Here is a 14,301-nt window from a genome sequence, read left to right as displayed (position 1 = left end):
GGAAGAAAAACAAAAAAAAAAAAAAAGAAAGAAACAGCAAAAACAAGTGAATTGACAATTGTTACATTTCAAGCTGGGAAATTGGCCTAGGATTAAATGCAGTCCCATGTTGCTTAATGACTGGAATACATTCCGAGAAACGTACTGCTGGTTGATTTTGTTGAACTGCACAGAGCATACTTAGACTAGACGGCAGTCTGCTACACTCCTAAGCTATATGGTTTAGCCTATTATAATCTTATGGGCCCACCATTGTGTGTGTGGTTTATCATCCATGGAAATGATTTGACAGAAGATTGTATATTGGATTAATAGAGTTCGCTCTAGAAAATACTTCTTTAAAAAAATAAGCTTATTTTCTGAGAGGAGTGACAGGCACCTCGATAGGTCTTCACGCCATGATTCACCCCCAGTCCTGCAACCAGTTAGGGTCACAGGCATGCCACTGTGTGGAGGTAGGCCCTGCATTCAAACCCTGAGCCCCACCCTGCTGTGGTCTCCAGTATCATACAGCAGCGTCCCTTCTGCCTCCGCTGCGTAGGCCTGAAAACACAATTTTGTTGAGCATTAATCAATTAAGGCAATATTATAATAAAATGTTTTGTATTCAAAATGTCACCGAGGTCAGCATATCCTAACTCTGTACACACACACACACGTGCAAACATACATGTTCCCTGTCTAGGAGCTATGTTCACGCTTTTTTTTTTTTAATTTGCTAGTGGATATGTGTTCTCACCAGAGAGAGAGTGACACAGAGAAGGTGAAAGCAGCCCCCAGTGGGGCACGATCACATGGCGATCTCTTCTCCATGTCCCCATCCTGTTGGATTTGGGGCACGCACACACACGTGCCCAGATCGCCTTTGAAGCTGTCAGGGCCAAGGTTTAAACTGGCCATGTGGGACCTGGCTCCTTTAACCCTCAGGCCACTGAGCTGGCATTAAGTTCCCATTCTTATTGGAGCATGTCTCTCCTTCATGGAATGAGCGAGGACTTTGAGGTCAGACTGGGCTGAGCGCTCACTGCCCTGTGACCCAAGTCCTTGTTTGGGGTTGAACGGGATTTTTAAAGTCCTTATCAGCATTCCCTAAGTTTCCTCTGTGTGAGCTTGGCGAGCCATTTTTACCTGGGAATTTTGTCTCTTTCATCTAACATTACAATTGCATTGGCATAAAGCCATCTATACCAGGTGTGTGAGATACCTGGTACCTGGCACAGGGTTCTTAACTGCTCAGCAAATCATTGCCGATGTGGTAGCCCTCGGCTGCTGCCTCCCCAGGGCAACACTGCGGAATCTGGGGTCGGCACAGCTAGAAGGTCCTGCAGACCTGACCTGCCAGGACAGTGGTTAGACTCTCCCACTCTCACTTCACCGCAGGGACCTCCCCTCTGCTCCTCTCTGCCTGCCTGGCTCCTGTAGGCCTAAGCTACCCTTGCCTGGACAGGGACCAGACTCGAGACACCCTGGGGCAGCTGCTGGGCCTCATGCAGCCTTCTGCCTGCTGTGTGGCCTCAGCACAGGCTGCTTCTCTCTGCTACCAGCTGGAGGGAGCCTGGGTCCTTCTGCGTGGCTCTCCTGGAGTTCTGAAAGACCACCTCCTCTGGGCAGCTTTTACCTCTCCCCTTCCACCCAGTTGTTATCCTGCCCTCTCTGTAGTCGAGTTAGAGAATACCACAATCCAGGCCAGGGTTGGGGGCAGGGGGAGGCTGGATCTTCCTTCTCATCTCTGCATACACTTTGTGAGGAATTAGGACGCTTCAACTGGGACTTAGGGGCTGAGGTGGTGTTCCCTAAGTTTGGGGTTCCCAGTGACGCTAAGTGGTTTTTGTTTCTCCCTCACCTGGTGGGTCCCCATGCTCCATCGCCACCTCTGTGAAGACAGGCCCCCATGCACGAATGAGTGTGGTTCTCTGAGTGTGGCTGTGAGCATCTGGAGGGACAGGGTCGTCTGGCTCACTATCAGGTCCTCAGTGCCAGGCTAAGAACCAAGGGACCCCGTGAGGCTGTACAAGCCAGCCTGGTCTGGTGGGTGGGGCCTTCTGGTCTACAAACAGGGCCTCAGCCTCCCCACCCTGGGCCACCCAGCAATGATTAACATGGGCCGCTCTGATCTCTTTGTTTCCCCGGGGCTGGGGCTAGGGGTGCAGGTGGCTGGGGGGCGCAGCCTCTCCCCTCCTCTTCCCATATCCCAGCCCCAGGCAAATGCCTGGCTTATCTCTCCCAGGCCTCTCTGGTTTCAGCCTCCTATTTGTTCTGACATTAGGTGGGGTTTATCTCCTGTTCTTGGCATGTCAATACAACCCCAGACTGCTGGGGAGTTTCCCAAGGGGCTGGGGCCTTCTCCGGTGGGTCGAAAGGGACATGGCCCACTGAGGGGGACCATTCATCCCCAGAACCCGAGTTCCAGAGGCCTGAGAGAGGACACAGCCCAGAGGCACTGCTTACGGTGATGCTGTCCATGAGCCTGTATGGTAGCTCACCTGTTTTGGCCTGTTTTTGAGGGTGCAGTTGTCTGGAGCCAAGGAGGTAAGGCTTCGTCCCTGGTGTTTCAGAAAGTGGTGGAGGTGAGTAGAGACAAACCTCTTCGTGTCCTTGAACCACACAGACCAGGACACTCACCTGGGATCAGAACCGGTCCCCCTCCAGTTGCTGGGCCTCGCCCGCCCCTTTCATCTGGGCAGCCACTGTCCTGAGTCTTAGATGCGTGCGGAGCTGGGGCCTGCTTGCCAGGCCCCTGCAGTGATGAGGTTTGCTCAGAGCAGCTGGAGTCCCAGGGCTTCGTGCTCTTGCCACTCAGACCCAAAGCCTGCAGGCTGGCCTCCGCCTCTGCCTGTCGGTCCCTGTTCCTGGGCCAAAGCCTCCTCCCTGAATCCCCGGCTCTGTTCCCCTGGCCAGGTCCCAGAGGCCTTGCCTGCCAGCTCCCTGGACCCTTGGAGGGTAAACTCTAAAACCAGGAAAGGCGGATTCAACACCCACAGCCAGGAGCAAAAGTGGGCAACATGGCAGGTATCAAGGTATCATCGGAAGTCTGATTAGATTCTCCTCGGAGCTGGAAATGTAAATATTGGTAGAAGTCGGAAGACTTAGTGATCTCTGCTGAGATATGATGTCACCTCCAACACCTGTTTGGACCGAGCAGCCAGAACATGTGACTGTCTTTCCCCAGGGCACTGCCAAACCAGGCTGATAGGGGTAATCGCCCCCAGGGCTCCCGGGAGGCCAGGATAAGGAGCAAGCTTACGGCCTGAGCTGAGTGTTTGCGGAGCTGGCAGCACTGCCTGCTGAGCTCCATCCAGCCTGCAGGGCTCACCAAGCCCAGCTGTCCCGGCCTGGCCTGGCCTGGCCTGGCCCGCAGACACCGGGCCAAACAGTGAGCTGTTCTCCGGCCTCCCGGAACTTATCTTGAGTCAATAGAAATGCTGGGCAGTTGTGGAGGCTATTGACAAGGCGCAGGGCACAAGGGCTGCATTCACGTCCACAGCCTGCTTTCCAATGAGCTCAGCTGCTCCACAGCTGGGGCCAGGGACAGACTCGCACCCTGCCTGCCAGGCCTGTATTTTCTGCTGGTAAACAAGAGGGGAAGGGGCAGAGGACAGTCCTGGGTGCCTGGGGAGCTGGACATGCAGCCACATTGAGCTGTCCCAGAAGGTTCTCATGTCAGAGGTAACGAGGTGCAAGTACCTGAGTGAGGACAGTTAGGGTGCGTGGGAGCACCTCATCATGGCTGCGGGTGAACGTGGAGGTGGCAAAATGGCAATGGCAATTCTCTCCTTCCACAGGACCGATGGGTGTGTGGTTAGCAACACCTGCGCCCGCAGACAGGCTTTCTAGAAAAACACATTGCTTGGTCCAAGAAGTTGGAAGTCCTTTGAGTAAATAAGTAGTGGGTAACCCAAACTCTGGGCCCAATGGTTCCAGAGCTCTGTCTGAGGCTTCAATAGGACCCTGCTCTGTTCTGTCTAGACCAGGTGAGGTCAAATAGCTAGAGGGCAAGCTGTCCCTTTATCTGGCCACAGCTCGATAGCACTTCTAGGTCAACTTGTGTACAAAAATTGCCTGAGGGTCTTGTTAAAATACAGCTTTTGACTCAAGAGCTCTGAGGTAAGGCCTGGAATTACACATTCCTCACAAGCCCTGATGCTGGTCCTGCTGGGATCCCACGACAAGTAACCAATCTTTGAAGAGTGCAAGATCTTGGGAGATGGCAATCTGAAGGTCTGACCCCTCTGGAGCAGTTCAGATGGCTGGAAGGAAGGATGACCCCACAGTGAAAGGGCACCTCCTCCCAGGCTGGGAAGTGTGGTGCCTCTCAGTTATCCAGTTAACCCGGTCTCTTTACTGAATGACTCCTTGGAGCCTGGCACCCAGCTCTGCATGGTGAACTTGTGATGTATTTCGTTTTAAACTTGCCATAGGTTGGGACAAGCAGATGGCATAATGGCTACGTTGCTGGACTCCCATGTTGTTGAATGTGGTTTGAGTCCCGGACCCGATGGCTTAAATTTACACTGGGCATATGTGCGTGTGTGCCGAAGATCCTGAGAGAAGAACAAAGAAGGCATTGTGGTGTGGCCATCCCCCCGGGAGGTGATTTCTTGCTTTCTGTCTCTTTGTCTCTTTCTGGCGAGCACATGCGCTCTGTAGCAAAAACCTCTCCCCCCAAAATTGTTTTTGCCATAGGACACATGCATTCATTAAAGAGAGACAGAGGGACAGAGAGAGAGAGAGAGGGAAGGTGAGAAATCACAACCACCACCACCGCCCTTCTGGGGAATGACCATGCTACAATCCCTTCTCCATTCTTTCTTGGGATTTGGGGCATTTACACACATGCTGAATGTTTGTCAAACTACTGGATCTGGGACTTGAACTGTACAGTTGGCCATGTGGGATCCAGCTGCCTCTACCACCATGCCACCAGCTGGCCCAACCCTGTGATGCATTTTAGCACACGAGAACAATGCCTTCCCAAACCTTTTGACTCAAAAAACCTTATACTAGATTGGATGATATCCCTCAAAATTTCATGTCCACCCAGAACCTCAGAATGTGACCTTATTTGGAAACAGGGTATTTGCAGATGTAATTAGTTAAGGACTTCAAGATCAAATCATCCTGGATTTAGAGTGAGCTCTAAATCAAATGACAGGTGTCCTTTTCAGGCATGGAGACAGAGGTGCAGCGAGAAGAAAGCCATGCAAAGACAGAGACAGAGGTTGCGGTGATTTGTCTTCAAGTCGAGGGACACCAGGGAGTTTCTGGCCAGCACTAGGGAGCTGGAGAGGGGCCTGGAAAGATTCTCCTTCCCAGCCCTCAAAGGACCCAACCCTGATTTCAGACTCTGGCCTACAGAACCGTGCACACGTCTCTGTTGCATTAAGCCACCTGGTTTGTGCTAACATATTATAGCAGTCCTAGGAATCACACCCTTTCTCTGGAGTGTGCCAGGGAACTCCTGCTCTCCGGACATCCCCCTGGGGAATGGTGCTGTACCCTTGTTGTGCCGCACATTCACCAAAGCACCTGCTCTGTGCCAGGTACAGGGAGTGCCAAGCAGACAGCGCCATCTCTCCATCGGGGTGTGTGTCATTAGCACACACTGTGGGTGTCCTACCCCACAGCTCTATGGCCCACCTCAGAGTTCATCTGCAGCTGCACGGGGTCGCTCCCGTGCACCCTGACTGCTTCCCCCCTTGAGTACCTGCATCTTGCTAATCAGGGCTTCCGTGGTACCAAGGACACTTGCCCAGCTTCACTCAGCAGTCCCGAAGTACGCGGGTATTCACGCCTCCAGGAGCAACTTCTGACCAAGGACAGATGGGATCCAGGAGGGAAACCCAGCGTTCTCATCCCTCTGTGGGATGGCGTGGAGGCACACTGCATGTAGTTCTGCCGGCGTCTCCAGCTCAGTGGAGCCCTGGCTGCCTGGAGGCAGAATCTGTTCCTCCATGGATTACAAGTCCCTTTCCTTGTGCTTCCTGAGACCACGTCCCAAAACAGCCCCTGCACCAAACCTTTGTTTTAGGGTCCGAGTTGGGGTAAATCCAAAGTGGGACCACTTGTTTCCTTTTCAGGCCAGTGCCTTCAGAGAGATGGTCATGCGGCAGCTGGGCCTGGGGACTTAGGGCTTTGTTGGAGGCTCCTGTGGGGAGATGGCAGGTTCCAGATGGTGGCATGGTCTGGAAATTTCCTAGCACTGATGAGGGATGCAAAAAAGGTGTTTTCTCTCATCTGTTGCTTAAAGTAGCCTGGGGAGGGAGGGGCCGCAGGATGGAAGAGGAGCCAGGTGCAGGCGGCAATCTTTGGCTTTTAACACCCAGTCAATGTTTTTTGAGTGTCTACTATGTGCTGGGCACTGTGCAAGGACATGGCAGAAACAAGCTCAAGAGAAGCTCTTTGTCCTTAGGGAATCAAGTGAATAACAGCAGGTTTGAGTGTTTGGAAGAAAGTAGATTCTGCTCAAAGCCAAGTTTCTCTGAAAAACACACTACATCAGAGAGAAAGTGAGACCCTGGGCTGTGCCCAGAAGTTTTCTTTTTTCCTTCCTTCCTTCCTTCCTTCCTTCCTGCCTTCCTGCCTTCCTGCCTTCCTTCCTTCTTTCTTTCAAATTATTTATTTAACTTTACTTATTATTATTATTATTATTTTGGAGAGGTTTTTCCTACAGGGCATGTGTGCTCGCCAGAAAGACAAAGAGAGACAGAGAGATAGAAAGCAAGAAATCACCCCCCAGGGGGGATGGTCACACCGCAATCCCTTCTCCTCCATTCTCCTCCTGGGATCTTGGGCACGCACGCACACGCGCCTGGCGTGAGTTTAAGCCACCAGGTCTGGGACTCGAACCATGGTCAACTATGTGGGAGTCCAGCGACATAGCCATTACGCTAACTGCTGGTCCCACTTATAATTATCTTTAAAAATTTGCTATAGGGCATTTATGCTCACCAGAGAGACACAGAGAGTGAGATAGGGAAAGCGAGACAGCAAGCCACCAGGTTTGAGACTCGAACTGCAGACGACCACGTGGGAGTCCAGCTCCCCAACCACCATGCCACCTGCTGGCCCTGGTCCAGAGGTTTTCAATAGTGGCAGCAACAATGGGCACTACTGAGCTTGTCACATGTGTCTCATGAAATTTCCAATCCTTTCGACAACCCTACAGCCCTCTTTTGTAGCGGAGGAAACAGGCTGAGGCACAGTTGACACGCAGCCTGAGAGCCCAGAGAACTCCAGGGGGCTGCCCCTCACGCTTCCCCGACAGCCAGCACATTCCTGTGATGCAGCCCTCTGCACCTCCCACACAGCATGGCGCTCTTCAGTGGACCTGCATTGAGTCCTGCCCTCCCTCAACCTGACAGAGTATGGATGGAGGTAGGGTCTCCCCCAAGCCTAGCTCTGTGGCCCTGGAAAACCAGTTAATCTTTCTGAGCCTCAGTTTTCTCATCCGTGAAAGGGCTAGCAGTCTGCCACAAAGGTGACATTGTCAACATCACTGCCAAGCCAGACACCTTTGGAGGCAGAAAAGCTTGACCCCTGCCATGTAAACCAGAACACATGGACACCCCTGCAGGAGAATGGGCTGCTGGGTGACGGCTGTGAGTCTCATGGTTCCTGTGGCCCTGAAGGTCTGTTTAGAGTGAAGGGTGGTGCCCAGACAGCTAGTGGGGGCGTCCCATTCCATCTAAGCCCCCGAGGATGACCCTAAGCCCACTGGGCTTGCTCCGGAGCCTGATGTGGCATTGTCCAAATTGAGCTGCCCTGTCCCAGTCTCCAGGGTCTCCAAGCCCAGAAGACATAGGTGTCCCAAAAAAGCCCCAGCTGGCCTGGAGAAGCTCCCTCAGCCCTGGTACCTGCTGCGGAGCGGCATGCTCCCCGAGTTGCCGCTGTCCACGCGAAGCCTTGGGAAGCACAGGAACCATGGAATCACGCGTCATTAGCACCTGCCAGTTCTAGCTGCCAGCCTTTGCCTAATTACTTAATTTGCACTAATTCTCATGCCATTAATACACATTGCCTAAAATAACTTTGCCTAGAAAACGAACTTGTCTATGACACTATTTTTATCATTTTTTGAGAAAAAAAGTAGTCACATTGTCAGCATTCTGACTGTCTCTCATTTCTTCTCTTCTATTTGCTCTGTGTTTGCTGCTAAACTGAGAGACAGGAGTTCTGGGAGAACTTTAAAGGGGTAGCAGCCTCTATACACTGGACTTGGATACTTGCAACAAAGTCTCTTCAGGGTTAACAAAGGTCTGGAGCCCACATGGCTGACCACAGTTCAAGTCCTGGACCCACAGTTCAAGTCCTGGACCTGACAGCTTGAAGTTCACACTGGGCATGTGTGCCCAAAATTCCAAGAGGAGAATGGAGACGGGATCGTGGCATGGCCATCCCTCCCCCCCGTCCCAGGGGGGTGATTTCTTGCTTTCTATCTCTCTGTCTCTGCAGCAAATGCATGCACAGTATAGTAAGAATCTCTCTTAAAAATAAAATAAATAAAAATAAGGGTCTGTCCCTGTGAGGGACAAGGACAAGGACTCCTCAGTGGCAGGAGGTCCTGTGTGAGACACTCAGAGCATAGAAGCGTGCTTGCACCCTCCCTGCCTCAGGTTCTGCTATTTGGGAGTCCAGGCATCTCTGCACGCACTCTCAGGTGAACACGGGGCAGGTATGCATCAAGAGTCTGTGTGCACACACATGTCCCTGATGTGTGTACATGCGCAGATGGAGACAGAATACTGCCCCACCCCCAAAGAAAAAAGATATGCAATTTGGAACCTGGAATGTTCGGCAAAAAAAGACTACCACTGTGATTAAGTTAAGGGTGCTGCGATGAGGCGATTATCCCAGAGTGTCTGGGCAAGCCGTAAATGCCCTCACCTGTTTGTAAATGAGGGCGGCAGAGGCAGAAGGCCGGTAGGAAGAGTGCCCTAGGCAGAGCCAACCAGGAGGGTGGGAGATGGCCTACGTTACAAGAGCCCGAGGAGGGACAGAGGGCGGGCCAGGCTGAAGGCTCAGTGGGACCAGGCTATGCAGCGCCTGTGGACAGCACTCTCTGCTGGACACCTCTGCAGGCCTGTTAGCCTGTGAAGGCCGATGCCTATTTCACTGTGAGGAGACTGAAAGGACTGACGGACCGATGGCTCCACCCACCGTGCTTGTCTTTTGTAGCATTTATAGAAAATCCAACTCAACCTACCCTAGGTAACACACAGAGTTTACAAACTCCTGAGACTGGCAGGTTGGGAGCCCAGGTGAACCTTAGGTGGGTTTGATCCAGCCCTCAGCAATGTCATTGAGGACCTGGTTTCCTAGGATTTCTGAGGTCTCCATCCTGTCCAGGCCATCTTCCCTCATCCTGGCGCTATAGGCCTGGATATGCACCCTGATGCTGTGCATTCACAAGGCTGGGGTTCTTTCCAGAGTCCCTGCAAACACCTTGCCATCTCATTGGCTGAGACCGCTATGTCTGTAAATGAACCAATCCCCATAGACAGTGGGCGGGACTGTGGTGACTGGTTTAGACCAGACGAGGTGCCCCACCCACTGTGCCCAAAGTGGACACTTACCTAGACCACGCACAGGGCCAGCAGGAGGGGGATGTGGAGGCAGCCCGCTGTCCCTGTTGTCCTCCAAACAGGCTATTCTCTCGTTTTCCTAGAGGTTTCAGTCCCTGCGAACATGTACCACTCAGAATCTCATCAAGGCACCAGATGAAGAGAACTGAAAGCAGAGGTCACAAGGGTGTCCCCAGGCAACAGTAGGGCTGTTTGCTCTATGCCCTCTGCCATCTCTACATCTTTGAGCTCTGCAGTGGGGTGTACGAGGAGGGCCACATGGGGCACAGGGGGAGCACAGTAAACTCAGAGTGGAGAGACGCGGAAGTGGCCTGCAGCTGAGGGACAGTCTGTCTGGGCCTGGGCTGGGAGAAGCGGGTGGGGGCCGAGCTGGCTGTGGATGAATTTCAGGCCAGCCCAAGTCCTGGTTCCCGGAGTGAGAGCGAAGAGTTACCTTCCCGTCGGTTGCTGTGAGGTTGTGTATGTGCATGTGTGTGTGTGTGTGTGTGTGTGTGTGTGTGTGTGCACGCACGCATCCATGTACACGCACGTGCACTCCGGTCAGAATGTCCCTGTGTGCACATGTGGATGCAGACACAGCACGTGTGCCCTTCTGACATGTGCTCCTGTGGGTGGGGGCACCTGTGCGAGGCGTGCGTGTGTGAGAGGCGTGCCTGCGTGTGCCTGTATGTGAGGGGGAAGGGGCAGCGGGACAGGATTTTCCTGGAGGCCGGCACTTGATAAACTGCCAAGCTGTCTCCATTGTCATGTCAACCAAATATTTTCAGCCTCCACGCCCAGAAGCCTCCAGAGCCGCTGTCTCCTCCCGGGCTCACAAACCCCAGGCCAGACTTCCAAACCGCTAGGCAGATTTTGAGTCCCTTTTTTTAGCTGCCGAAGGAAAAAAAATAAGCAAACACAAATCTGCTGATCCCAGGCCGCCTCCTTTTCTGGAGAATTTAATTTCTGAGCTTTGATCTGATACCAGGACCCGGAGGACTTGTTATTTCTAAATAATGAGCTGAATGTTTGTGCTCTGAGCCTGAACTTTTCTGGTTTGGGGAAAAATATGACTTTTCAGAGACGTTCTTTGATGCGGCTAGTGGCCTTGTCGACACTGGGATGAAAAGGCCTTTCAGAGGACAGGCGGCGGAGGGAGGGGCCCACGTCGGCAGTGGTGCTGATCCTCAGGACAATGCCCTGGGGGGGCCTCCACCTGCTGCCTCCCCACTCCTCATTTACCAGAGTCCTTGCACTTGGGGCTTGAGCCTAGGTCCACCTGCACTGTGGCCTAGTATCCCTAGGGGCCTCCTTCTCAGTGACCCATGGGAGTCAAGAGGGGATTGAGGCAAGGATGGACATCAGACCACTGCTTCTGACCTGGGGTCTTCAGGGCCACCTCTCACCAGAGGGCTTCACTGGAGGGGCTTCTCTCGCCAACATGATGACTCAAACCGACGTTGGAGGCAGAACCCCTGCTCTGAAGATGGGGGATGGAGGCAGCCCGTTAAGGGACAGGCTGCCCTCTGCTATTAGAAAGGTGCATGAGGGGACCTCTGGAGAATTAGAGGAAGGCGCCCCCTGCTGGTGGAGGGGACATGCAGGTGCAGGCTTGCAAGGATCCAGAAACCAAGGTGCTGCTTTGTGGAGGGCGAAGGGGAGGGGCTAGATTCCAGCACCTGACAGGGTGTTCTTACTGAGGTCTTCCTGCACAGTTTCCTCCGTGGCGATCCAAGGTCAGGCGAGGGTGAGTGTACCCAGACACCTCAGAGTCCTTGGGCTGCTTGCCCCTGTTCCCGGGGCTGTCAGCATCTGCAGGACCTTTGCTATGCTCTTCTTGGGGAATGACCATTCCAGGTCAGGCCTCAGGGTGATTCTGGAGCCCTCTCCCCCAACCCCTGCGGTGATTTCACACTCGAAATAGCATTTCCCCTGGGAAGCAGAGTACATGCAGCGGCAAGCAACGTCGCCAGTCTTCCGCCTCGGTAATTAGCTCTTCAGGCAGCCTGGGAAAAAAGTCACTGGGCTGTTCCTTGGAACTCCTGTTGTGCATGTCTCCTATACCTGCTGGCAGACTCATGGCTAGCTCAACAGGGGCCTCCACCAAGCCAGGGCTTGGACAAACGCAGGCACAGCGTCCTCTATGCAGGCCCCAACTCTGCCCAGTGCGTGCACCTGCTGCAGCCTGACCTGGCCTGGCATTTTCTGCTTATGGTATCTCAGCTGAGATGCTTTAGTCATGGGTCTGTGTCCGCTCTTTGGCTGGTGTGGTCTTGGGACACACTTCACAATTACTCTAACCAACACTAGTAACGTAAGTAGTTGGTCACACGGACCAATATTTCAGGCAGGCTTGGAAATCGCAAGAAGCATCATAGGAAAAAAAGAGAATATGATGCAAATACAGTAGGGGCTTTAGTGACAGTGTTATGAACAATGTCGGTTCACTAATTGTGACAAATGTACCACACTCACGTATGAAGTTAGCAATGGGGAAAAGCCGGTGCAGGGTGCTGTAACTCTGAGCCGTCTTCATGGTTTTTCTATAAATCTGAAGACGTTCTAAAATAGGGCTAGCTCTGTAGTGCTCAGTGGTTAGGAGAGCCAGATTCCGCATGGCCAGCCACAGTTCAAATCCCAACCCCAAAGGCTGGAAAAACAAGCTGGGTGCATGTGTAATGCATGCCCCAAATCCTAACAGGATGGAGAATGGAGGAGAAGATACTGCTATGCGACCATGCCCCACTGGGGGTTGCTTTTTCCTTCTCTCTCTCTCTGGTGAGTGCACACACCCTCTGGCAGTTTTTTTTTTTTTTTTTTAAAGGGGTTTTTGCTATAGGGGGCGGGTGCCGCCCGAAGACAGAGAGAGACAGAGAGATAGAAAGCGAGAAATCACCCCCCAGGGGGGATGGCCACACCGCTATCCCCTCTCCTCTCCTCTCCTCTCCTCTCCTCTCCTCTCCTCTCCTCCCCTCTCCTCTCCTCTCTCCTTTCGGGATCTTGGGCATGCACACACATGCACCCTGCATGAGTTTAAGCCATCGGGTCCAGGACTCGAACCGCTGTCGACTACATGGGAGTCCGGTGATATAGCCATTACGCTAACTGCTGGCCCTCCTCTGGCAATTTTGAAGAAAATTCTAAAATAAAACTTTTTATTAAAAGAAGAAAAGGTTTAGGCGAGGAGATCATACAGGACCTGTCGGTCACGCTGAGGTTTTGCTCCTGGTATTGCTCTTTGCTGGGTTTTACTCCTGGTATTGGCATAAATGGCTTTCGCTTTGGCAGGGCTATGTCTCCAGGGAAAAGGGTGGAGGCCAGGAGACTAGCTGGACGGCTGCTGTAATACTCCAGGCGGGAGGAGGCAGCGGCTCGGAGCATGGCTGGTGCCAAAGCTGGGACTAGCATCAGATTCTGCGAGTGTTTTGAAGGTGACGCTAACAGGAGCGGCTGACAGATCGAATATGTGGTGAGAGGATCGAGGCTGAGCCCAGGTTCTCCCCTCACTGTCTAGAAGGTGGGGGTGCACTGGCCAAGATGGGGGGCAGGGAAGGGCCAAGCAGGAGAGAGCAACGGCTGGCTTGAGTCCTGTCTGCAATGCCTGTTAGACTTCAAGGAGAAGACGTCTAGTCTCTTAGAGTTAAATCTAGAGCTGGGGAAGAGCTTGTTCTTCAGGGTCTGCATGAAAACTCTGGGTGTTTCCCAGGGGCCCTATGATGTGGCAGGCCCTGAACTCCAACCTTCTTTATCTCTGCAGCCTCATGGAACTCCAACAGCTTTGCTGAGATTTCTAGAAGCCCCTCTCTGTACTCCCCTTGTACTGCTTACAAAGAGATGCCTGAGACTGTTGGAGTCCTTTCTTCTCCTGGGACCATGGTCCCCAAGTCCTGGCTGCATGAGTAGACCTGAACTTCGTTTTTTTTTTTTTTGTCTGTTTTTTTTTTTTTTTTTTTTTTTTTTTTTGTTTTTTTTTTTTTTTTTTTAGAGAGAGATTTTTGCTGTAGGGCACGTGTATTTGCCAGGGAGACAGAGAGAGACAGAGAGACAGAAAGCAAGAACTCACCTCCCAGGGGGACAGTCATGCCACAATCCCTTCTCTATTCTCCTTTCGGGATTTTGGGCACTTACGCACATGCACCTGGTGCAAGTTTTAAGCCGCCAGGTCCAGGACTCGAACCACTGTCAACTACGTGTGAGTCCAGCGACATAGCCATTATTCTATCTGCTGGTCCCTGAACTCCGATTTTTATCTTCCTCCTCCTATGATAGTGTTGAAAACTTCTCTGAGCAGCCCCTTCTGCTCAGCTTCTCGGCAACTCTGCTCACAACAGCCGTGACGTCACTGTGATGTCACAGGAGGTAGGTCGACTCACTTTCTCTCTGATGCCAAGGCCCTCAAGTCCTGGCTGCTTCAGTCACTCTCCAGTGCATGCAAACAAAAGTGTTCATTTGTTTGCTGCGCCTGGCTGATCATAGCCAAAGACAGAGCCTTAGTCTTTATTCTTTTTAAACATTGTATTTTATTTTATGGGTTTATTATTATTTATTTAATGAGCTCCTATTAATGGTCTTAGGCCATTATAAACAATGCTGCCGTGAATAACTCTGTTCATAGACCATTTTGCCTTGGTGCAACAGTATCTACAGGGCAGAATTGCTGGGCCAAAGGGCATACCTATTTACGTCTTTTATTGATATTACCAGTTAGTGCTGACCATAAAAGTTGCGCTAACATCTACTT

At 52.3% G+C, this 14,301-nt stretch overlaps 1 long non-coding RNA gene across 2 annotated transcripts in view; it reads right to left on the bottom strand.

The window, feature by feature from the left end:
• The window catches only part of LOC102498680 (uncharacterized), a 15,544-nt gene extending 1,883 nt beyond the window's left edge, over positions 1 to 13,661 (bottom strand). For both annotated transcript variants that reach the window (XR_333456.2, XR_333455.2), the window contains exons 1-2: positions 13,624 to 13,661; positions 9,573 to 9,676 (exon numbers count right to left, since the gene is read on the bottom strand). This is a non-coding gene — a long non-coding RNA (uncharacterized LOC102498680). The remainder of the gene's footprint in view (positions 1 to 9,572; positions 9,677 to 13,623) is intronic.
• Between the last annotated feature and the right edge of the window lie 640 nt (positions 13,662 to 14,301).

Source organism: Tupaia chinensis, unplaced genomic scaffold (genome assembly GCF_000334495.1).
Source record: "Tupaia chinensis unplaced genomic scaffold, TupChi_1.0 Scaffold000052_1, whole genome shotgun sequence".
Lineage (NCBI taxonomy): Eukaryota > Metazoa > Chordata > Mammalia > Scandentia > Tupaiidae > Tupaia > Tupaia belangeri.
The sequence above is the reverse complement of the archived record's forward strand: the minus strand, read 5'-3'. Positions and strand labels throughout refer to the sequence as shown.